The sequence below is a fragment of the Schistocerca piceifrons genome, chromosome X (genome assembly GCF_021461385.2).
Source record: "Schistocerca piceifrons isolate TAMUIC-IGC-003096 chromosome X, iqSchPice1.1, whole genome shotgun sequence".
Classification (NCBI taxonomy): domain Eukaryota; kingdom Metazoa; phylum Arthropoda; class Insecta; order Orthoptera; family Acrididae; genus Schistocerca; species Schistocerca piceifrons.
Genome location: NC_060149.1, coordinates 882,931,589 through 882,956,353, shown reverse-complemented (window position 1 = coordinate 882,956,353; position 24,765 = coordinate 882,931,589). Strand labels below are relative to the sequence as shown.

The 24,765-nt window shown below is 43.6% G+C and overlaps 1 protein-coding gene across 1 annotated transcript in view; it reads right to left on the bottom strand.

Moving 5' to 3' along the window:
• The window catches only part of LOC124721631 (transmembrane protein 183-like), a 150,144-nt gene that overhangs the window by 743 nt on the left and 124,636 nt on the right, over positions 1-24,765 (bottom strand). The window lies entirely within an intron of this gene.

The following is a 24,765-nucleotide window of genomic DNA, read 5'->3' as shown; positions in this document are numbered from 1 at the left end:
GACTGAATCAAATGCAATGGATGTGAATAGACACGTTGCTGGAAACACTACAGGCAACTTTGATAAAAGCTTTAAGTTCACTATGACTAACCTATGGAGAAGATGGCTAAACCAACTCTCAAATCATAGGAAATTCGTTGCATGGCACATAATATGTGGCCAGGCATTTCTGTAACAAAACAGTGCAGGCAGGTTGTTGAAATACAGGCTTTATTTTGGCATTCATTTTTTTTTTTCACTTGATAGAGGCTATCATTGGAAGTATCTGTGATTCATTTCAATGCAGCTTACTTCTGTGAAAGTTCCAAATGACACCTCATTCATTATCTGCTATGCTGTTTCAAAATGTATGCTGGGTTAATGGTGCTCAAGAATATATTACCTAACACTAAATCAGTATCACTGTAGCACAGATCAAAGTGACAATTCACAAATCTAATGTCATCATGACGCATCAACACACCATTTGTAACCTGAGAATCAGGAGTTTACGGCCCTTTTTGGAATAGTTTTTCTGTGGACAAGACTGAAAAAAGAAAAGGCCCACCACAGTGTAGGACATTGCTGTGTATCAGGTCATAGAAACTCCATACTCACCAGTAAATTTAGACGTCTGATGAAAGTAGTCACTAGTTTTGTGAACTGCATTGTGCAAAATTTATAGATAGTATTGGAGACGTGCCTTACATGTATGCTGGTGATGCTGCAGCGAGAAAGGTACACTCACATCAGCCTAGTTTCTAAAGGTACTGACAAAACAGTTTCTCAAATAATCTGGTTAATACATTATGCTCAAGGGTCACATCTGCCAGACATTTCACAACTTTACACCTTGGCACCAGGGGTAAATGGTACTACAGGGTGATGCTGTCTCACGAGAGTATGGTTTATTTAGATACTAATGACAGCTACCTGCAGATGTAGCTTTTTCAACATTCAGCCAGCTCAGTTGCAGTCTTGATGGACATCTGCTGCTGTGGTCTTGTATTGCTGGATACTCTCTACAATTCATTTTTGCAAGGGGAAAAGACACACCGTTATGATCACACAGAGGTAGAATTCTTTGAGATTTTCACCAGAAATGATAGGGAGAATGAAATCTTCGAAAGGTGTACACATCAGCTGGTACAATACACCTCTCTGTTTCTACAAGAGGTGAAAATTCTTCAGAATCTGAAGCATTTCAAAGTGAGAACAAAATGCTTGGGAGAAGAGCATGCTTTAGTGACAAATTTTGGGAAGGGATTTTCATCAATTTGTGCGTGCATTTGACAATTCAGCTTCAGGACAGAAGTGTGGATTAGGGGACAATTCCAGAATTCTTATATTTGTAACAGAAGATCTGATCAAACATGTAACACATGAAATCAATAGATTTATACACTGACACAAAGTATGCAGTCTTGACTGTCAAGTTGGAAATAAATGAGGTTTAGGAACTTTTATTCAAGCAAAATTATGTCTGGGGACAGTTTTCTATATATGCTAATTTTGGACTTTCTCAGTGAATCATGAAGGTTTCAAATACCATTATCAATTTAACTGGAAAGGAACTGGATGAGGCAACAACACATGCTGTCTAAATGATTAAATTTTGCACTGGTTCCCACCACACTATCTGAATGGGAGATCACCAATAGTGTAGAGCAGGCTTACCTCTGACACCACTGAAGAGGTCAGAAGTGAAACTTGCAGAGTCTTGGGAAAAATGAAAACACTAAAAACCAGCATCTCCATGGCTGAACATAGGGCAGTATGTGACCTACAAGAAGACAAAGAGACGGTCCTCCTAGTGGCAGACAAAGGGCAATGCGGTGGTACTGCTATGACCAGTTGACTACTGGCAGAAGATTGAGCTCCTTTTACAAGTGAACAAGGATCCTACATCAGTAGTGACGAGGAAGACAATCTCATTGCTAAACAACTTAGAAATAAACAATGATGTGGTTAGAAGGCTGTATCCCAGAGCAGCGATACCACCACGCCTGTACAGACTTCCAAAGAGGCACAAGAAGAGAGTTCCACAGGTCCAATAGTGGACACAATAAATTCACCCACTTATGAAATATCTAAAAACCTGGCACAGCTATTGAAGCCTCTTGTGGGTCATTGTCATCACAGTGTCAAAAACTCAATGGAGTTTGTGAAGATACTTGAACACATCTGGAAAAAGGTAACATCCTGGTCAGCTTTGATGTCACACCCCTCTTCACACAGGTACATCTCAAGGACTCCTTGACATTACGAAGATGTCACTTCAACGAAGCCACAGTGGAACTGTTCCATCACACACTCACTACCACATACTTCCAATGTGGTGGTAAATTCTACCAACAGAAAGACAGAGTGCCCCCCCTCCTCCACATTGGCGTCATGTATCACAAACCTATAAATGGAACACTTCAAAGAATCGGCTCTTGAAATGGCACAACTGAAACTGAAGGTGTTCCACCGCTACATGGATTACACATTCGTGATTTGACCATATGGCAAAGGAAATCTACAAGAATTTCTTAACCACCTCAATGTCGTACATGACAATATTAAATTCCCCCTGGAGGTGGAGGAAAACAGATGTCTACCTTTCCTTGACATCGCGATAAAGAAGAATCTGACAGCAGATTAGTTCATTGTGTTTGCAGTAAGAACACACACCAATAAGTATCATAACGCCAGTAGCTGCCACCATCCAGCCCAATGCAAATCCATGCTCACCATCTACCTGCCGAACTGCAGCACTTCAGAAAAACCTTTCGACACGATGGCTATTCTGAGACACAGATAAGGCACACTTTCCAACTGAGCAGGACGACGACGTACGTGAAGAAGACACTAAGTGCTTGGCATTCCTTCCGTATACTGGGCTACACATGGTACAGGTTGTCAGGATATTAGAAAAGAGCAACATTAAAACCATCTTTCACTCAACAGCCAAAATCAAGCATATGCTGGGCTTAGTGAAGGATAAACTAGGAATACAGAAACCTGGAGTGTACAGTATTAGCTGTGAGTGTGGTAAACAGTACATAGGCCAGACACAGCACTGTATACCATAGCACTGCTGAGAACACATAAGGAGAGATTGTCTAGGCCAAATGGGGAAATCTGCAGTGACAGAACACAGACTCCAGGAAAACCACATGTCTGATTTCAAACAAAGAAAGCTGTTGTGCAGGGCAAATGGTTTCTGAAGAGGCTGTGGAGAGAGACGAGTCCAAGATAACCTCATCAACTGAGATGGCACTTTCCACCTTAGCACCACAGGATGCAGTGATAAGAAAAATGCAACAAGAACACTCCTATATGAAGGCAGCGGATGGAATGAATAGGCTACACGAGGCCACAACGCCTGTACCCACCAGCACGCAGGGAACTGCCCCTGCCACCACCGGCCATGACTACCCACCACAGGCCGTGACACCAATTCTGGAGGCACGTGATCAGCACCACTGGTGCAGAAGAGGCAGAGGAGTCTGCACTCCAGCAGCTATAAAGATCCACACAGTACGAGAACTCGACACTTCGCCTGAGAATGACAAGTAGGAAACAAGTCGAAAAGTTGCCGCAGAAAAATGTCTCGACTCAGGTGATAACCCGAGAAGACTTCACTGTCAGTTTTCTATTAATTTTGAGAATTCTTTTTGTCAGCAATAGCTCCCCCAGTAATGAAGGAGACAGGTTATTGAAAATTAGAAACAATGTTTACAAGTTCATAAACATTAAAAAGTGCATTTTATCCATATGAAAAGTTCTGCATTGCAAAAGCCTATTATTGTTTTTCAAACAGTACCTTCCATCCTCATGGAGAGTTTAATTTTAAGATTTTCTGTATTCTGGGTTATCAAAACTCAGTTTCAGACGATTTACTATATTTGATGAAGGTAGTGCTACATAACACAGTTAATAAACCAACACTGAGGATTAAGAGCATTACTTAAGAGAGGAAATGAGGCATACATAAGGCAGGTGTACAAGAACATTGGAAGCCAGTACAATGCAGGCAAGAGCCTCCATATAATCAAGCTGAAATGTGACTGCACCAGCAGGGAAAAAATAAGAAGACATTACCTGCTACATAATATGATCCTTTACGAAAGGACCCACATGGAACCTGATGAGTAGAGTAACTCTTCTATCGTACATTACAGAATGTAGTCTTGGACAAACACATTTCAGTAATACTCACTTTGGAGTACGTAGTGTCTCATGAGAGTAACGAAGGATGAACTGTTCTATAAAATGGCAAGATGAACGAGAGGGCTACTTACATAAGCCCTGTCCTGAGGCCCGCTGGGCTCACCTGTACCGACTGGTCACAATGTCGGCCTATGTTGATGGCATCACTGGAAGCAGTATGGAGGGGCACAGGGTCAGCACACCTCTCCCCCTCCTGTTACCAGTTTTTGTGACCCAGAGTCCCTACTCAGGGTGTATACGCGGACAAGAAAAAAATTATCGGATTTTTCCTGGTTAAAAATACACTTTCTCCCGGGCGAAAACACGCTTTTTCCATGTTAAGTTACAGTATATTTTCCCTTATCAATCATTTGAATGGTTATGGTTTTATACATGGGTGTAGAATTTCCCGGCACTAAACACCGCATATTACTTTCCGAATCATTGAAATCGAGATTGCGACGCATGTTTGTAAGCCAGTCATAGCTTGTGTCACTTGATCTCGCCAGCCGATGGCAGTGGATATTCAGAGCATAGGACACGTGATGTAGTCAGCCAACAGCAACATCACTGTTAAGTAAGACGAACACACAAACAGGGAAAGTTAATAGTTAATACACATAGTGTTGCTACAAGAAAAGCAAAGCTTTCACATATAATATTGCTCTCTAAGGTTAATAAGCTGCAAGAGATGCTAAGCTTTCGCATATAATGTTGATCTTTTTTGCGCGTGTTACACTTTAAGATATATCATACAAATAAGCCAGTAAATTTTTTTTTAATAGTGACATAAATGTCTGACCTTCAGGGTTCGAAATTATTCTAAATGGCCCATCATCAAAGAGTTGATTTTTAAATGAGAGTCAATAGCTCTGTGATTTAATAATTCATGGTACATTCTTGCACTTTGAAAACTTCAATCCAGCTACACTGTAGGCTTTCATGAGTGAACTAAATAAATGAACTAATAGGACTTTTTACAATTGATAATATGAACTGCAATGAACAGAAAGAGAAAAGAAGTGTAAGGTGTAGTGGCAAGCAAAGATGGGTATTATTCAAATAAATTTCCATCTAGATAATTATTAGAAAAAGTAGATTATTCAAAGAAATTTATTCCCAAATAAATTATCTGTATCTTAAATAACATGGAACGTCACTGCATTTTCTTTGCTTAATTCTTGTACCGAATTCTACAACTAGCATTTGTTTCCTTGACACAGAACAGTTTCTATTTGATAAATAACTTATTAATGGATTGTATGTAGACGTGCCTTGGTGGCCGAGTGAAAAAATGAAGAAAAATGACGAAGACACAGATAGGATGATGAGAAAGAAAGTGGGGTAAGTTCCAAACTACAGAGCTAAGTATTGAGGTTCAACCCCACATTGGTCTTACGATTTTTTTTTTCTGTTACTCATTGCTTCTTTCTTCTCTGAGAAAAAATTTGCACCACATTTCAGAGTAAATGTAGTACTCTAGGTCACCACCTAACTGGCAGTGTAAGTCAGTTCAGAGGTGGGAGAAAGACAAGTGCACACCGCCGGGCCTAGCAAAACACAGCAGAGTTCAAAACAATCTTCAGGTTGAGCACAGCTTTACTTGCTTTACAGTGAACACATGCCACACAAAAATACTTCATTGGCAAATGGCCTTAGCAGTTACAGTACTGATGCTGCCCTGTTCAACTTAGTGCACTCAACAGTACTTCTCACTCTCCCCATGCTAACACGCAGAAGTACTCTACATAAAGAGCCAAACATGAGAATGTAGCCAACAGAAACTCTTAATCTGTAACACCTTTTTCCATTGTACCAAGACTGCTGACACTATCAGATACGGGAGTCTTTTTGATATCTTGTTGACATCAACAGACTTTAAATCTAAAGAACTACTATGAAATTCGTTGAATGCTGCTCGACATTAAAAGTCATCTGAAAGTATTTTACAATTAACTCTGAAGAAGCTCGCCATTAGAATATGGAACAGTTTTTCGATCTGAAGTGTCTATGTAGTTATACAGAGCCTGCAGATTCAAAAATTTCTGAAGACACACTGGGTTTGAGTACATGAAAGATTTCATAGTATTGCAGCACCTTGGCAACTTTTGTATCGTGCAAGTGTCAAGAGAATTGAAATAACCTTCTTGCCTATCTACACCAACTGCAACTACTGCAGCAATATCTTACCCATGTTTTAAAAAATAAGGAGTTATTGCTGGGGAAGCTTACAACAAACTACATGACAAATAACTGCACAGAAATGTCAAAGAAATCAGGTAATTGGTTTCAAATTATATGACATAATAAGATGATTTTATCTGAAATGTGATTTGAGAAGTGAAGCTAACATGGAGTCACAATGAATTATTTTCCATACACTATAGCAAAACTGATAATCCCTAATTTTTGTAAAATAAGATTGTATGTTGAAAGTCTTGTATCATTATCATAAAATAAAGACAAATTCAGGAGATATAAAGCACCAATACACTCTTTATATATGTGGAATGTATTTTCTTTAGTGTCATGACAACAAGTGGAAAAAAAAGTTTCTGGTGGTTAAAAAGACTTTCTTAGAACTAATTTAAAAGATAAAAAGCACATTCAATTAACAGATGACAAAGAACTGGAGTAATAAATGGCACTGGATTTCAAATTTATCTATTATTCATAACACTTTCTTCACAGATGATGAACGAGTGTTTTTTTTTGCGTAAGTGAATCATTTTTTGAATAATACTTGTTATTAATGAATAACAAATAATAATTAATATCTGTATTTTTTTATTTGCCATTCACATAAATTTCACGAAATATATAAACATTCTACTATGTATTCCATTTTGTTAAAAAAATGGATTTTGCTTATGGCATTCAAATTTCATGAGGTTGATTCTAGGTATACAATAATACCTTCATTGACTGTTTATATTACTGTGTGAAATGTTTGATTGCATTTCCTTTCAGGTATAAATAAACAAATGATTATCACAAAATTATGTGAACAATTTGTAATAACTTAAATGTTGCAATGAAGGATTATAGTCATATTTTATATATACCACAACTAACAAGGGAACCTCTCCATTGCACCCCCCTCAGATTTAGTTATAAGTTGGTACAGTGGATAGGCCTTGAAAAACTGGACACAGATCACTCGAGAAAACAGGAAGAAGTTGTGTGGAACTATGAAAAAAAAAAATAAGCAAAATATACAAACTGAGTAGTCCATGCGCAAGATAGGCAACATCAGGGATAGTGTGAGCTCAGGAGCGCCGTGGTCCCGTGGTTAGCGTGAGCAGCTGCTGAACGTGAGGTCCTTGGTTCAAGACTTCCCTCGAGTGAAAAGTTTAATTTTTTATTTTCAGACAATTATTTTGCAAAGCTGCACAGGTACACAGAGCAGTATTGTTTACGTGATAATGTGTCAATTATCAAAGTTCAGGCTCTCACACATAATCAACTTCGCTCTCCGAAATTCCAGGACATGTTCAGATTTGCTTGGACATATGCAGGATTTGACGGTCTATACACGCAAAAAATTGAAAACATTATAAACATATGTTTTGACAGAGCACAGGGAAAACTGCGCGACTGTGAAACTGTTGCATTCATTTGTTGCAGTTTATGTGACAAACTCTTATGTTTTCATCACTTTTTTGGGAGTGATTATCACATCCACAAGAAAACCTAAATCGGACAAGGTAGAAGAATCTTTTTACCCACTCGTCAGGTGTACAAGTTAGGTGGGTCAGCAACATATTCCTGTCATGTGACGCACATGCCGTCACCAGTGTCGTATAGAATATATCAGACATGTTTTCATGTGGAGGAATCAGTTGACCTATGACCTTGCAATCAAATGTTTTCGGTTCCCATTGGAGAAGCACGTCCTTTCGTCTACTAATCGCACAGTTTTGCGGTGCAGTCGCTAAACACAGACACTAAACTTATTACAGTGAACAGAGATGTCAATGAACGAACGGACAGATCATAACTTTGCGAAAATAAAGAAAGTAAACTTTTCATTCGAGGGAAGACTTGAACCAAGGACCTCACGTTCAGCAGCTGCTCACGCTAACCACGGGACAACGGCGCTCCTGAGCTCACACTATCCTTGATGTTGCCTATCTTGCACATGGACTACTCAGTTTGTATATTTTGCTTATTTTTTTCATAGTTCCACACAACTTCTTCCTGATTTCTCCGTTGATCTGTGTTCAGTTTTTCAAGGCCTATCCACTGTGCCAACTTATAACTAAATCTGAGGGGGGTGCGATGGGGAGGTTCCCTTGTAAGATAGAGTCAGGGACGAGCCACTGTGTGTTTTGTTATTGTTTCTGGGAGTGATTTTTCTTAGTTATGGGCAAAATGGATTTTTTTTAAATTCCAGAAATTTCAAAATATTTGGAAAATGAAGAAGTATTCCCTGTTACTTTTTGGACTGACTGAGCTCTGATTGAGATCTTTTAGACCAACTACGCTTTCTAGTAATTTCTACATATACTTCCAGCATTATTCAAAATTTTTGCACTGTTGAGTGCACTGACAATGCAGCACTGCACTTACCATTCTGAGCAGAGAGGAGATCAATTCACAAAATAAGGTAACACATAAAGCATTTTTCATGATGAAGGAGAGAGTTGATTCAAAAGACCACAGAATGTGTTGAAATTATTGTTTGTTTGCTTACTGTGGAGAGTATGAAGAATGAAACATAGATAACTAATCTTTATTAGTATTATGTATTTGTATTTAACAAGTTGCATGTGATGAGTACTAACAATTATTACATCTACTACTTCGCAAGCCACTGTATAGTGCATGTTTGAGGATACATTGTACCACTACTAGTCATTCCGTTTTCTGTTCCACATGCAAATACAGCTAGGGGAAAACAACTGTATGTGCCTCCATACAAGTCCTAACTTCTCTAGTCTTATCTTTGTGGTTCTTGCATAAAAATATACATTGGTGGCAGTGGAAACTTGCTACAATCATTTTAAAATGCTGGGTCTCTTAATTTTCTCAATACTGTTCCTTGAAAAGAATGCCACCTTCCCTCTGGGATTCCCATTATAGTTTCTGAAGCATCTAACACTTGCATGTTGATCACACCTACCAGTAACAAATCTATCAGCCTTCCTCCAAGTTGCTTCGATGTCTTTCTGTAACACAACCTGGTGGGGATCTCAAACACTCAAGCCATACTCAAGAATGAGTCACACAAGTGTTCTATATGCAAACTCCTTTGTAGATGAACTAGACTTTCATAAAACGCTCCCAATAAACAGAAGTCAACCATTTGCCTCCCCACACTAATAATCGTATGTGCTTGTTCCATTTCACATTGCTTTGCAGCATTGTGCTGAGACCTTTAATTGACATGACTATGTCAAGCAACACAGCACTAATACCATATTCAGTCATTACAGAATTGTTTTTCTAACTCATCTGCATTAGCTTATATTATTCTACATTTATAGCTAGCAGCCATTCATCACACCAACTGGAAATTTTATCTAAGTCATCCAGTAGCCTCCTACAGTCACAACACAATGATATCATCCCATACACCACAGCATCATCAGCACACCAGCTGCAAATTGCTGCTCACCATGTACGTCATATCATTTATGCATATAGAGAATAATAGTGGTCCTATCACAGTACTGAAACACACACACACACACACACACACACACACACACACACACACACACACACACACAGGGTGGAGAAAAATTGTGAATTTTAACCCTGGATAGCTGATGCCAGTAGGAACCAAAAATACTAATGTTGTGATTGTGTAGATCGACAACACACAATTTTTAAACTATGCAAACTTGATGCCACGTGCTCCGATCGGCCGCGGGATTGCCCTGTTGCCAGATGCTCTGGACAATGCATGACTGCGAATGCTGCGGTGTACTCAAGGCGGCCCGCATGCTTCATGGTAGCGTGCAAGCCTTCCACTCTGGGGGCAAATCTGAAAGGGTCCTGACACATCCACTGAAGTTTCATGATAAACCAAACCTCACACCTGTCAACAGCTGTTAGTTCGCGTACAGAAAGTCTTTTACAAATTGTGTCGGTCCTGAAAAGGGCCTTTTTTGTAGTTAGGGCATAGTTTATTTAAAGCAGGTGCTTGAACTGGCAACCCTCTGACGCATTACAAGCTTGGTAACGTTGAATGGTGTTTTAACAAACTCTTTCAGAGATTCTTGGCATTGCCCTGATGCGATTGTTGGCATTTATTTATTTACACGTCAAGTTCCATAGGACCAAATTGAGAAGCAAATCTCCAAGATCATGGAACGTTTCAGTACATGAAGTTACAACATAAAAGTTGATTCGTTGGATTAAAAGAGGGGGAAAGGGACCAAACTATGAGGTCATCAGTCCCTTGTTCTGAATAAAACAGTGCCACCAGTGTGAGGATAAAACAAACGAGACCAACAACTCAAAACGGAATGAAAGGAAAAATAACACGAACAATAAAGGGCAACAAAAAAGTAAATGGACAACAAGGGACAAGAAAACCACAGAAACACAAGAAACAGGATGAAGAGATTAAAACAACAAAGCACATTACCATGGCTGGATGGCCATGAGAATAAAAAAAGGAGAAGCTAGCCACTCTGCAACACTTTAAAACCTCCACCCTAGAAGCACTAGGGTGGAGGACACAGAGGGACAAACAACATGCACTAAAACTTAGATCAAATGATAAAACCCACCCTCACAAATAAAATGTAAAACTAACCGACAAGGTGTTGTCAGATAACATTAGTGGCAAAGAGACTGGTAACACAAGATTTTGTCGCTGGGCAGTCAAAGAGGGACAGTGCACCAGAATATGGGCCACTGTCAACCGGGCGCCACACCGACACTCAGGCTGGTCTTCACAGTGCAGGAGGTAACTGTGGGTCACCCAAGCATGGCCAATGTGGAGCCAGCAGAGGACAACTGATTCCCTGTGAGAGGCCCCCATGGAAGACTTCCACACATTCGTAGTCTCCTTAATGACACGCAGTTTGTTGTGTGTACTGTTATGCCATTCCGTCTCCAAAAGCCGAAAAACTCTACGGCATAAGTCAGAATGTAGGTCAGGTTCACAGATGCCCATCTCCAGAAGTGGTTTCCGTGTAGCCTATTTGGCCAGCTTGTCGGCAAGTTTGTTGCCTGGGATGCCAACGTGTCCTGGAGTCCACACAAACACCACTGAATGATGAGACCATTCCAGGGCAAGGATGGATTCCTGGATGGACACTACCAAAGGATGGCGAGAGTGGCACTGGTCGATAGCCTGTAGGCTGCTCAAGGAGTCAGTACACAGGAGAAATGATTCCCCAGGGCACGAACCGATATACTGAAGTGCACGAGAGATGGATACCAGCTCTGCAGTGAATACACTGCAGGCATCGGGCAAGGAATGCTGTTCGAAATGGTCTCTGTGGATGTAGGCGAAGTCAATAGGTGTAAACCACTTCAAACCCCCAGAACACGTCAAGAATCTAGAGGAAGTGACAGCGGAGAGTGGCACGAATAACTGAGTCCTTAGGGTCATGCGAAAGGTCCAGACAAATCTGCGGCCTAGGTGTGCACCATGGAGGTGTATGCAGACGGTCCTGGGTGGGAGTTGGTAAATGGAAGCACTCCAGTTTAGACAGAAGGGATCGCAGGCAAACCATAATCGTTAGCCCTGACCTGGGCTGCTGATGCGGGAGATGAACTGCCCCGAGTGGAAAAAGGAGATGATAATTCAGATGCTCTGGAGAACTATGAATCTGTGCAACATAACTGGCAAAGAGCTGTGCACATCGGATCTGCAATGCAGGAACTTCAGCCTCCACTAGGAAACTAGTCACCGGACTCATTCTAAAAGCTCCCGTCACTAGGCGAATGCCACAGTGGTGCACTGGGCCAAGTACACACAACGCTGAGGGTGCCACCGAACCATAAACCACACTCCCATAGTCAAGGTGGGATTGAACAAGGGCTTTGTAGATCTGCAGCGGAGTAGAGCGATCTGCACCGCAATTGGTGGTGCTCAGGCAGCTGAGGGTTTTGAGGTGCTGCCAGCACTTCCACTTAAGCTGACAAAGGTGAGGTAGCAAAGTCAATCGGGCTTCGAAAACCAATCCTAAGAATCGATATGTCTCCACTACAGTGGATCATCATGAAGGTTAAGTTCCAGTTCCAGATGAATGGCACAATGTCAACAGAAGTGCATGATCCACAACTTAGTGGCCGAAAACTGGAAGCCAGGCATGAGAGCCCATGACTGTGCCTTGTGAATGGCTGTAGGTGCTGCTCAGCAACACCAGTGCTGGTGGAGCAGTACGAAAAGAAGAAGTCATCTGCATACAGAGAGGGTGAGACGGACAGCCCTACAGCTGCTGCTAGACCATTAATGGCCACTAAAAATGGTGATATACTCAATACAGAGCCCTATGGGAGCCCATTCTCCTAGATATGGGGGGGGGGGGGGGTGAACTATGGGAGGCACCAACTTGGGACACGGGAAGTATGAAGCGACAGGAAACTTTGGATAAAAATCGGGAGCAGGCGCCTCTGAGACCTCACTCGTATAATGTGGCAAGGACATGATGTCGCAAGGTCATGTCATACACTTTTCATAAATAAAAAAAGACAGCAACCATGTGTTGGCATCTGGAAAAGGCTACAAACAACGTTGGTGAGACTGATGGGCCAATAGCTATCCACATCAAGTGGGTTCTTGCTGGGTTTGAGCACTGGAACGATGGTGCTCTCCCACCATTGCGATGGAAAGACCCCATCGCACCAGACCAGGCTGAAGATGACTAGGATATGGAGCTTGTAGTCACACGAGAGATGTTTAATCATCTGACTGTGGATCCGATCTGGCCCAGGAGCTGTGTAGGGGCAACGTGCAAGCGCGCTGAGGAGCTCCCACTCTATAAATGGGGTGTTATAGAGTTCACTGTGGCGTGTAGTGACAGAGAGGACTTTCCTTTCCATACGCTGTTTGTGGGTGCGGAAGGCTGGGGGTAGTTCTCCAATGCAGAGGCTCAAGCATAGAGCTCAGCAAATTGCTCAGCAATCGCATTTGCGTCTGTACACAGCACACCATTCATGGTAACGCGAGGGACACCTGTTGAGGTCTGGTCCCCAAAAAGACGTCTGATCTGTGTCCAGACTTGGAAAGGTGACGTACGGCACCCAATGGTCGACACGTACCTATCCAAACACTCCTGTTTCCATCATTTTATAAGCTGGCGTACACAGGCAGATAGCATGCTCTAGGGAAGGGTGTCGCTTATGTCACTGTAGAGCTCGCCAATGCTCTGTAATTGCCTCAGTAACTTCCGGCGACCACCAAGGTACTGTCTTTCGCTGGGAGCACCCTAAAGAGTGAGGAATCACATTTTCTGCTGCAGAAACGATTGTGGTAGTCACCTGCTCAACCATCACATCGATGTTACCACGTGGGCAGAGGTGCAAGTTTCCCAGTCTGCCTTGTTTACAGCCCATCCGGGCAGGTGCCCGTGGGCCTGACGCTGGGGCAGTGACAAGGCGATGGGTAAGTGGTCACTACCATGTGCTCCCCAGTGGACAGATGGGATAAGTCCTGTGCTACAAACTGATAAATCAATGGCCAAGTAACTACCTTGAGCCACACTGAAAAGTGTGGCCCCAGTATTTAAGAGGCAGAGGTCGAACTGATACAGTAAAATTTTGAGATCTTTGCCTCGGCCAGTAAGCACAGTATCACCTCACACGGGGTTACGCGCGTTAAAATCTCCCAAAAGTAGGAAAGGTTTAGGGAGTTGATAAATCAGTGCAGCTATTACATTCAGGAGTACTGCACCATCTGGAGGAAGATATACATTGCAGACAGTTATTTCCTGTGTCGTCTGTATCTGGACAGCCACAGATTCAAGAGGGGGTTTGAAAGGGCACAGGTTCACTAGAGACTGAGTTTAGGACAAACACAAACTCCACCCAGCACTCGATTATAGCTGCTACGGTTCCTGTAGTATCCCTTACAGCCACAGTGGGCAGGGGTCCGCATTGCCGATAACCAGGTTTCCTGGAGGGAAATGCAGGAAGCAGGTGTAAAACTTAACAGTTTCCGTAGCTCAGCCAGGCGGTGGAAAAAACCGCCACAATTCCACTGGATGATATCATCGTGAGACTGGGAAGGCATGGAACATTTAATGAGGCAGTTTATGCCTCAGGGTCACCTGCTGCCACTGACTTTTTGCCTGAGCAGTCTATATCCATTGTGTCTGAGGGTCCGGCGAGATCCAGGTCCTCAGCAGACGCCAGAATCTCCATCCCATCCTCAGATGCAGAGTTTGTAGGTAGTGCTGGTGTGGGTGCCACCCCTAGTTCCTTGTTCATAGGGGTCTTGTTTTTCTATTTCTTGCACTGTTCCTTGGGTTTCCCTGGCTGAGAGGACTTCACTGAACCAGTCTCCAGAACTGAGGATGTGCGTGAAGCCCTATGACCAGCTGCTTTTGGGCTCTTCAGCTGCTGGCGGGTGTCATCTTTTCCACTAGCAGAAACCTGTGAAGGGAGTGACCGAAGGGACCCCTTCCTTGCTATAGGAGCCAAAGAAGCCTTACGCTTCTCTGGCTTAGAAGTGGGGACTGAAATCCCTGATGGTTTGTGGGGGGGGGGGGGGGGTGTTGCTCCCAAAGTAGGTGGTGCGGGAGCAACAGGGAGGAAAGTGCCCCCCCACTATCAAGGGGGCAGGTGTAGTCTCTTGGTTCTGACAGGTGACAGGAATTCGAGGAACTGATGGGGCGTGAACTGTTCTTGTAGTGGCAGCGTATGAGGTCTTAGCCACAGGATGTAGGCGCTCAAGTTTCCTCTTAGCCTCAGTGTAGGTCAGTTGGTCCAGGGTCTTATATTCCTCGATTTTCCTCTCTTTTTGTAAAATCCTGCAATCTGGCGATCAAGGTGAATGATGCTCTCCGCAGTTGACACAGATGAGAGGCAAGGCACATGGAGTATTGGGATGCGATGGATGTCCACAATCTTGACAGCTGGGGGCTGGAAGTACAGCAGGCAGACATATGGCAGAACTTCCAGTACTTAAGCACCATCGGGGGAGGGATGTATGGCTTGACGTCACAGTGGTAGACCATCACCTTGACCTTTACAGGCAATGTGTCGCCCTCGAAGGCCAAGATTAAGGCACTGGTGGCAACCTGATTATCCTCAGACCCCAATGGATGCACTGGATGAAATGAACACCTCTCCGCTCTAAATTGGCAGCTCATTGTCAGACTGCAAAAGAACGTCCCTGTGAAATATAATACCCTGGACCATATTTAAGCTCTTATGCGGCATGATGGTAACAGAAACATCCCCCAACTTGCCACAAGCGAGTAATGCCCGTGACTGGGCAGAAGACGCTGTTTTTATCAAAACTGATGCAGAGCATATTTTGGACAAGCCCTCCACCTCCCCAAACTTGTCCTCCAAATGCTCCACAAAAAACTGAGCCTTCATGGACATGAAATATTCCCCATCAACTCTCGCACATACGACATATCAGGGCAAATAAGCTCCACTGTCATCCTTAGCCTGGCATTCCTCCCATGGTGTGGCCAGGTAGGGGAACGACTTGGGGTCATATTTCTTAGCATTAAAGTTAGACTTTGCCCGCTTAGAGACTGTTGGCAGCAGACCACCAGCAAGAGATGTACTACGCTTCATGGCGTTTCATCTACCCTGATGTTACCAACTCCGACCAGGGGACCTCCCCATGGGCACCACCCAGCCACAGCAAAGGCCACCTGGCAGGATGGCTATTGCCAGGGGTCCCAACGCCCCAGGGCGATGGGCATCTACTCCTTGGCATACGTGGGGAATTGGCGGTGCAGGAATCAGCAGAGCAATCCCTGTGTTGTCAGGGGGCTACAACCGACAGGATACATGGTGGTCCCACCCCAACAGACTGGCTACTGTACTGCATATGAGGTACAAAGTAGTCCATGGTCATCGTCGGCACAGAAAGCGACACTCCATAGTGCATGGTGGAAAACGCATCCAGGAAGGTGTCCTCGCCCAAGAGATGGAGAATGGGCGGGACTGCAATGCGACGACGAGAAAGTGGGCTAAAGCTCTCAATGCACAATGGGCACAATGCACCATGTAAGGTGCCCTTCCCTAATTGGCTCGCTCTTCAGGAAAATTTTGAAAAATGAAGGTCAATCCCTACAGGGGACCATCACATAAAGGTCAAAACATGTGAAACTCCTTTTCGTCGCCTCTTATGACAGACAGGAATACCTCAGGCCTATTCTTACCCCTGGATCTGCAGGGGGGAACATAAAAGTGATAACAGGTAAAAATAAAATGTTTATGAGCCCAAAAATAGTCAAATCAACAATGTAACATACAAATCGACTTAATTTTTCAAGGAACTCCTCAACAGAAAACTCTTTAGTTTCAATTTGAACGCCTGTGGATTACTGGTAAGATTTTTGAATACTTGTGGTAGCTTATTGAAAATGGATGCAGCAGTATACTGCACATCTTTCTGCACAAGAGTTAAGGAAGTCTAATTCAAATGCAGGTTGGATTTCTCCCAAGTATTAACTGAGTGAAAGCTGCTTATTCTTGGAAATAAGCTGATATTGTTGACAAGAAATGGATGTTGACTGCGCTCCATTAATTTCTCTTTGTTTCTAGGTGGTTCGCGTCCAGGTGGGTGAACTAGAACCTTGAAGAATCCCCACAGGAAAAAGTCTGGTAGTGTGAGGTCTGATGATGGCAGGGGCCATGTCCTACAAGCACCTCTGCCAATTACCCGGCTGTCAAAGAGTTCATTTAAATATCCGCACACAGCACAAATGTTATGTACAGGTGCCCCATCATGGTGCAACCACACACGTAGTCATATGTCCAGGGGAACATCTTCCAGCATGCCGGGTAGAGTTTCTTGCAAAAAGTGAAGGTAATTTGCCATGGTAAGTCGAACAGGTAGACGGACCAGGCCAATCAGATGGTCACCCACAATGCCTGCCCAAATGTTAGGTGAAAATTGTTCCTGGTGTCAATGGACTATGGACATAAGTGATGTGAGTATTTTCCCTTGCCCAGTAATGAACGTTTCGAGTGTTGTAAAGGCCATCCCATGGAAGGTGCACTCGTCAGTAAACAACACAATGGCGGGGAAGTCAGGATTTTATGCAAAACGTCACAGAAACCACCGGCAAAACCCTAGCCTGTGTTCAGTCCGCCACAGGATTTAGGTCTTGGAAAGGGTGGAAACTGAATGGATGCTGACGTCATCCCTCAAAACCTCCCAGACTGACCAATGAGTGACCCCCCATGTCGTGTCCAACAGCTCGAGTACTTGTCGTATGTGCTTCCTCAGAGCGCTCAAGAACAGTCTCTACAAATGCAGCATCCCATCGTGTTCAAGATCTTCCAGCATCACCACAATATCCTGCTAACGAGCCTGTTTCACTAAGCCGCCGGTGAATTGCTGTAAACGTTTGTGGGTGTGGGTGGTGTCTTGCTGGGTACCATTCCTCATGAAACTGTCGAGATTCATGTGCATTACTGTCTGTTAGTCCATAAGCAAAAACTGTATCTCACTGTTCTTCAAACGAATACTGGGTCACCATGCTCACTTATGACTAAATTGCAGGTAACGTGCATGTGTGCACTGAAGCAAAGCTTACGTGTGAATGCCTCTGAAGTGAGGTGGAGACAAACCTATTCGACACGTGTGTATCACGTTGGGGCAGTGACGGGGCGAGTGACGTGAACAGACAACCATAGCACTGCCCGTCAACTGATGAATGGCAACAGGACACTCCCACAGCCAATCTGAGCATGCGGCGCCAAGTTTCCGTAGTTTCAAAATGGTGCATTGTTGACCTACACAACATTAGTAATTTTGGTTCTTACTGACATCAGCTATCCAGAGTTAAAATTTTGTGACAATTTTTCTCCACCCTGCACACTCACTCACTCACTCACTCACTCTCTCTGTGTGCTTTAGGGTGCAAAACTGCTAAGGTCGCAAGTACCCATAGGAACCTATTCCACATACTCTTATCTCCATTAACAGTCTGCAGTGGGGCACTATGTGAAACAGTTTCCGGAACTCTGAGTATGGAGTCTGCCTGTTTCCCTACACCCGTGGTTCACAGGATATCACACGAGGAAAGGGCAAGCCGAGTTTCACATGAGTGATTCTTTCTGAAACTGTGAAGACTTGTAAACAGATGCTTTTCTGTATCAAGGAAATTAATTCTATTTGCTCTAAGAACAAGTTCATGAATACTGCAGCATTCTGATGTTAAGGATATTAGTCTGTCATTTTGCAGGTCTGTTCTTTTACCCTTATCATATACATGAGTCACCTGAGCTTGAGACTTTGCACTGGGCAAGAGATTCTCAATAATGGCTGCCAATGCTGTGGAGCATTTTTTGTAAAGCTGAATCAGGATTGCATTCATATCTGGTAACACATTTTTGACTAACTGGGTTCTCTACATCAGGGATGCCTTTACTAAGGCCTCCATATGGGAGTCTGTGTGATGGTCTAATAAGGTTAGAGTATGGTGCAGACACGCTAAAGGCAACTGTACAAATCACCACAACTACACTTAGTGGAAATGTTAATTAGCATTTAATGTAATGTCTTATAATCATATTTGAGAGAAGGCGCATTAGTGCTGTGCTTGGGCTGTTCATCCTCTCTACCTGCAACCCCTCTCACACCAGCATCACACATGAGACCTACACATTGAAGCCACAGAAGCAGACAACAGCCAGTAGACCTCATGGGCCTGCCGGATCAACAGGCATCAGAACGAGTACCACAAGTGGCCCCAATGACCTGCTTGCTACCATGGGATCATGAGGCCACAAATATATCGAGCTGTATCCTGGCGCTGCCAGAGTGTTTAGGCCGGTGCTGAACAGTTTGTATCTTCGAATCCTCTACACCAGACACTGACCACAGTAGTGGTCCACCAATCAGAAGTCTCTCTAAGGAAATACCCAGAACCTCCAACACCCAGTGAGTGTGTGACGTATTCTGGCTGTTGTCTGCTAGTGTGGCTCCTGTGGTTTCACCGTGTATGCCACTCACTGCATTACAGCATCTGCAACACTGAGCTACCAGTGACTACCTCAGACATCGCCAGGAAGTGGCCTCTACACCAGTTACCACAGTGGACTTGTATTGACCATTGTCATTATTCTGTGTTTTAACTCTAAAGTGAGTTCATACTTTAACTTTCTCATTTATTGTGGCTGTCTGCCCAATTAAGAACTTGCGCCAATCATAAGTGATAACCAAACTTCACTACGAATGGTTCTTGTAAAAGCTTGCCCCCAAGAAAGAACCTTTTGATTGTGTGTTCTTTAATAAACTTGTTGTACAGTGTTTACTTGGGCTGTGTTCTCACTGCACCTCCAATGCCACAGACATAACTGGCAATGAGGTGTTCATTAGTCAACCCAGTTTTTCATGCTTTTGCTATACCACAGGTAGACACTGTTATCTTTCATGTGACTTCCAACCAAATAGTTGGTTGATATTTACTTTCCATTCCAACATGTCTAAACCATTGGACGTTACTGCCCATGTACTACTGCTGCTCCAGAATATGCAAGGGGCCATGCAAGTGACAGTAGAGAAGATGGCATCGGCACGATGCCTCTTGACTTCTCCAAGTACCTATCACACACAGATTTCTCTGGTGAAGGACTCTGAATGGCAGCATCACCATTCCAGACATTTGACAAAAAGGCTGGCGCAGTTCCTGAAGTGTACTACTCACTGCAGCAGCTCAACCCAGAGGTCACACCCCACACCCTCCCATATGAACAATTGAAGTCTTGTCTCCTAGAATATTTCTGTTCTCAAGTGCATGTCACAGCTGCTTGTCCCAAGTTTTTCAGCTCTTATAAATTCAGTGGACAATCTTATACAGAGTGGATAGCCAGAACAGTGTCTCCTGAGACTGTAGGTTCCAACGTGTTCACAGTCATACATCACATCTTCAATCTCAGACATCATCCTCGACCACTCGTCAGATGAAGGACTCCACAATGACTTCCTCAGACTTAAGGATCCCATGTTGGATACATATTTGGCCATTATTAGGACTTTCAGTCTCTTAGGTCCTAAGCAGCATAGCAGGACCCCTCCCAGGGGTTTGCCACCTGCCCGAATCACTGCCCCAGCCCCAGTCTCGATTCTCACCAACCCGAGTCACCCATCAGGGGCAAAACCCCTACCGGTGCGCAACATCTACAACGGCTGCCCTCTTGCAGCAATCATTTCATAATGTCAACACTGCTACCATGGAAGCAAATGCTTGACCTGCAGCAAAATGGGACACAACACAGAGGTCTGTCAGCCATTCCCCAAGATGAATGTGGATTGCACTCATACAGGTCCCACAAGATTATGGTTTAGATGAGGTGCCCAATGCCTACTCTCTAGACGTCCATGTTGTGCTCCCCATATCCAACAGACTCAGAACACTAACAGCGGATGCCAATGCTGTTCCATTGGTTTTTCAAATTGATATAGGTTCTTCAATGACCATCTCTGACAGGGAAGCTTACAACCTGCCTCCCCCCTCTCCCTTCCAGGCAAACAACTCAAGTTACAGCAAATCACTATAGAAGTCGAAGGCCAGTTTAAGGCTTGGGTCCATTATTAGGCAGCCTTCACAGCACACATCCTTTACTAACTTTAGGGCCTCAAACATTCTCAGTTTTGACATTTCAATGTTAAGTATACCATGTGATCGATCATCACAATAATTGATTTGTTGAATTTTCATGATGTCATACATGATGCTGCCATATTTGGCAAAGCTGTATTTATGACCAACTGATGCACATTATGATCTCCTGTGAAGATGGTAGCCAGTACCAAAATCAGTAGAGAATAAATAAAACTTTACAGCTGTTAGCACAAAAAAATTTTTTTTCCAAATATTTATCTGTCATAGATAATGATTTGAAGAAAGCTATTCTTTTTGCCTGAATAAGTTCCAGACAGTTTACATTCCTGACTGATCATTAACATCTTTTGTCATTTTTCAGGCTGACACAAATATTCCAACCAGGACAGTGCATCGTCTCCAGCCTGTGGGCATCTTTTTGTCTGGATACTCCTACGACATCATCAAGTCTCATTCAACAGCTCAACATGCAAATGCCAACATCCTTTCCCAACTACCGATGGGACAAGACCACGAATTCAATTTGGCATCAGAGGTCTGTTTCCACACGGATACCAAAGAAAAAGAAGCAGTGGCCACCTTCCCCTTAGATGTGGCAGATATTGCCCGCCAATTCTCAGAAGATCTGGTCACCTGAGAAGTACACCATCTGGTGGATCACAATTGGCCAGCAGATCGCAAACAAAGTACAAGTCTTCTAGTACTGTTGCAATGACTTATCCACTCTTACTGATGTCATTACTACGGGGGGAGGGGGGGGGGGGGGGGGGGGGGGGGGGGACAATGGTCACACTCGTGTAGTAATCTCATATGCCCTCAGAGAATGAATATTGTCACTCCTCAACAACAGACCGAAAGACTTGCTAGGTAACATGTACACTGGCATGGGGCTGACATGGACACTGAAATTGCCAACATGGTTGCAGCTTGCAACGCCTGTTAAGAGTAAACAGACAGCACCAGTTCAGTGATATTTCCCCTGGCCAGATGCATCACCACCTTGGCCTCACCTACCTTTAAATTTTGCCGGCCTTTTTTTTTTGATATTCCTCATTAATTCGTATTGATGCTGGCAGCAGGTTCCCATATGTGTATGCATGCCGTCGACATCCTCTGCTAATATGATTCAAGCACTGGCTCGTATTTTTTCTATTGAGTGGCTCCTGGAAACAATAGTGACAAATAACGGGCCCCAGTTCACATCCTTTGAATCTGTCACTGCCTGTTCTCACAATAACATTGGCTTTGTGCATACAGTGCCTTTCCATCCAGCATCAAATGGGCTGACGGAGAGGTCTGTCCACACCAAGTCCAAACTGGCAAAGCTGTACCAGCACCATGCTCTAGACAAAGCACTAATGCTTTTCCAAGCCTCCTATGGTTCCACCCCCAAGATGGAACTACTCAGCAATAAACTGTATGGTAGGTCACACCAATTGCAACTCTCCACAATTCAACTGACCAGATCACACCCCTCTTCTTGGTGGCCGCGCTGGTACTGATACTCCAGACAGACTGAGGTCTGGGCACTGGTTTTTTCCAAGGGCTGCCAACGCTGGGTGCCAGCTATTGTCACCCATCTGTCGGGTGAAGCCATGCTAGAAGTACAACTTCAAGATAGCTCCACATGATGGAAGCATATCAAAACCTATTAAGTTAAATGTGTCAGATTGAAAACCTGATAAGTCAGAGATAATGCACGGAGAAAGCTGGCAGACATGTTGAGAAGACGGGGGGGGGGGGGGGGGGGGGGCAATGACAAGAAAGAAAATAAGTTGCAAACAATGCATTATAAGAAAAAATCAAAGAAATGAAAGTTATGAAAAAGAGAACATAATCATGTGTCACAAGAATGATAAAGAATAAATAAATGACATGGATGACGAAAAACGAATGTGTCTGGAATGTGGAATGGAGATGTACCACAACTGAAGAGAATTCATGTGTGAGGAACCAAGCATATGTTGCACAGCTAGTTCCCCATCAAAACTGCCGTCAAGGACACCTCTTCTGGGCTTTGGTATGTGAACTCTGTAACATAGTACTGTGTCTTATCTTCATGAACTTAGTGCCTTCATCTGCATTTTACTAGGGGTTCAGGTATCATCAGCACAACAGAGGTTGTTTGGTAACAGGTATACAACACAGGTTGTCTCACAAGTGGCTCTCCCTTTTATTAAGTAGGAAATATACCAGTACTCACATACCCACATAGTAGTGCATTAAAGCACTGCTTCTGGGACGGGGAGGTGTGCCTGGCCCTGGACTGAATTTGCCTGGCTGGTTAAAAATGAGGATCCATGGGCCGGCCAGCCAGCCTGGATGTGGTTTTTAGGCCATTTCCCACATCCCTTTAGGCCAATATCTGGTTGCTACCCATGTTCTGCCTCAGCCACAAGATTTTCAAGCATTTTAAACTTTAGCCCACTCACATGAACAACACTACACGCAGACAGTTGGGGTACATGTACTCCCTCCCTAGAGGTAATGAAGTGACGTCAGGAAGGGCATCCAGGTACCCCTTAAACTAACAATCCCAAATCTGTTAATAACCCTGTCAACCCTACACTGATGTGATACAAAGGCACAAGAAAGATAAGAATATACCAGTACTTGTGGCATGGGGGTCCAGTAATTCATAGCCATACTTCAAATCGAAGGTTGGGATTTGATAACCGATAAATACTGGGATTTTCATCTGTCACTTATTTGGCAACGTTTGTTAAATAAAATACGCTGCTGTCCATGTTATACTGTAGGTGACCACATAAAAGGCTGGGCAAGTCAGTTCTAAGGTCAGAGGAAGGCAAAGACATATTACTTTCAATAGGATCCTACCTATTTAAGAGTTGTCGTGTTCAAAACCAATTAAACTTAAGGCTGATGACAGCTTCACTAATATAGCAATAGGCAATGGTAGAAGGTTGCTTAGGACATATTTCACAGTGGTATGATCCTGAAGATAGGAACCGTCTAGCAATAAATAAATAAAAGCTGACGTAAAATGTTTTACAAAGAGGCTGCAGGCAACAAAAAGCTGTTATGGAAGGGGCGGGGAGAAAAGCTATTAGGATGTACTTCATTTCAGCGCACAACATAGGGGACTGCAGCCCCAGTGCAGATGCCTGTTAAGTTTCCAGCCAGGATAGTAGTGTGTGATAAGAACTACACTAGAAGCCTGTGAGTAGCTCTTCATCTTTGATTTGGTTTCATTCTCAGCTATAGTTATTTCACCTTTAAGTCACAGTTGTTCGCAGTCCACACCACCAGCAGATGATTGCAACCTAAAAACTATAACTCATAGGTACCCCACTGGAGCCAACTGGAACACTATTCACCCAGACAGTATGTAACCACCTTCATGTGATTCAAATCAACAAGTCTGCCCGTTTTAGAAGCATGTGGAAGTTGCCATCTATCAGTGTTGATATCAGGTATGCAGTCCTGCAGGTTCAGTAGGGAGACAGGTCAGTCACATTTTGGGCAGATACCATTCAGGGATGCCAAATGCCTCTCACTGTTACTGAGGGAAATTTGAGCACTGTACAACACTGGGAAAGGATCTGCCACCCTACTCTCAACATATCTGGGTTAATCCTTCAAGACGATAATGCATGAGCACACTGCGCCTACCTCACAAATACCTCTCACCTGGAGGTAGGAATCAACCGAACTGAGTGGTCTGCAGTATCTGCCGATACGAACCCTGTAGAGCATGCTTACAACCAGCTGAAACGTGCAGTGTGTTACTGCAGGAACCATATTCAAATGCTGGCAGACCACAGAAAGTTGCAACTGTAGAAAAGGGTAGGACTCCCCTAAAACATCTCAACCACCTTGTGGGCAGCAAGCTGACGATCCA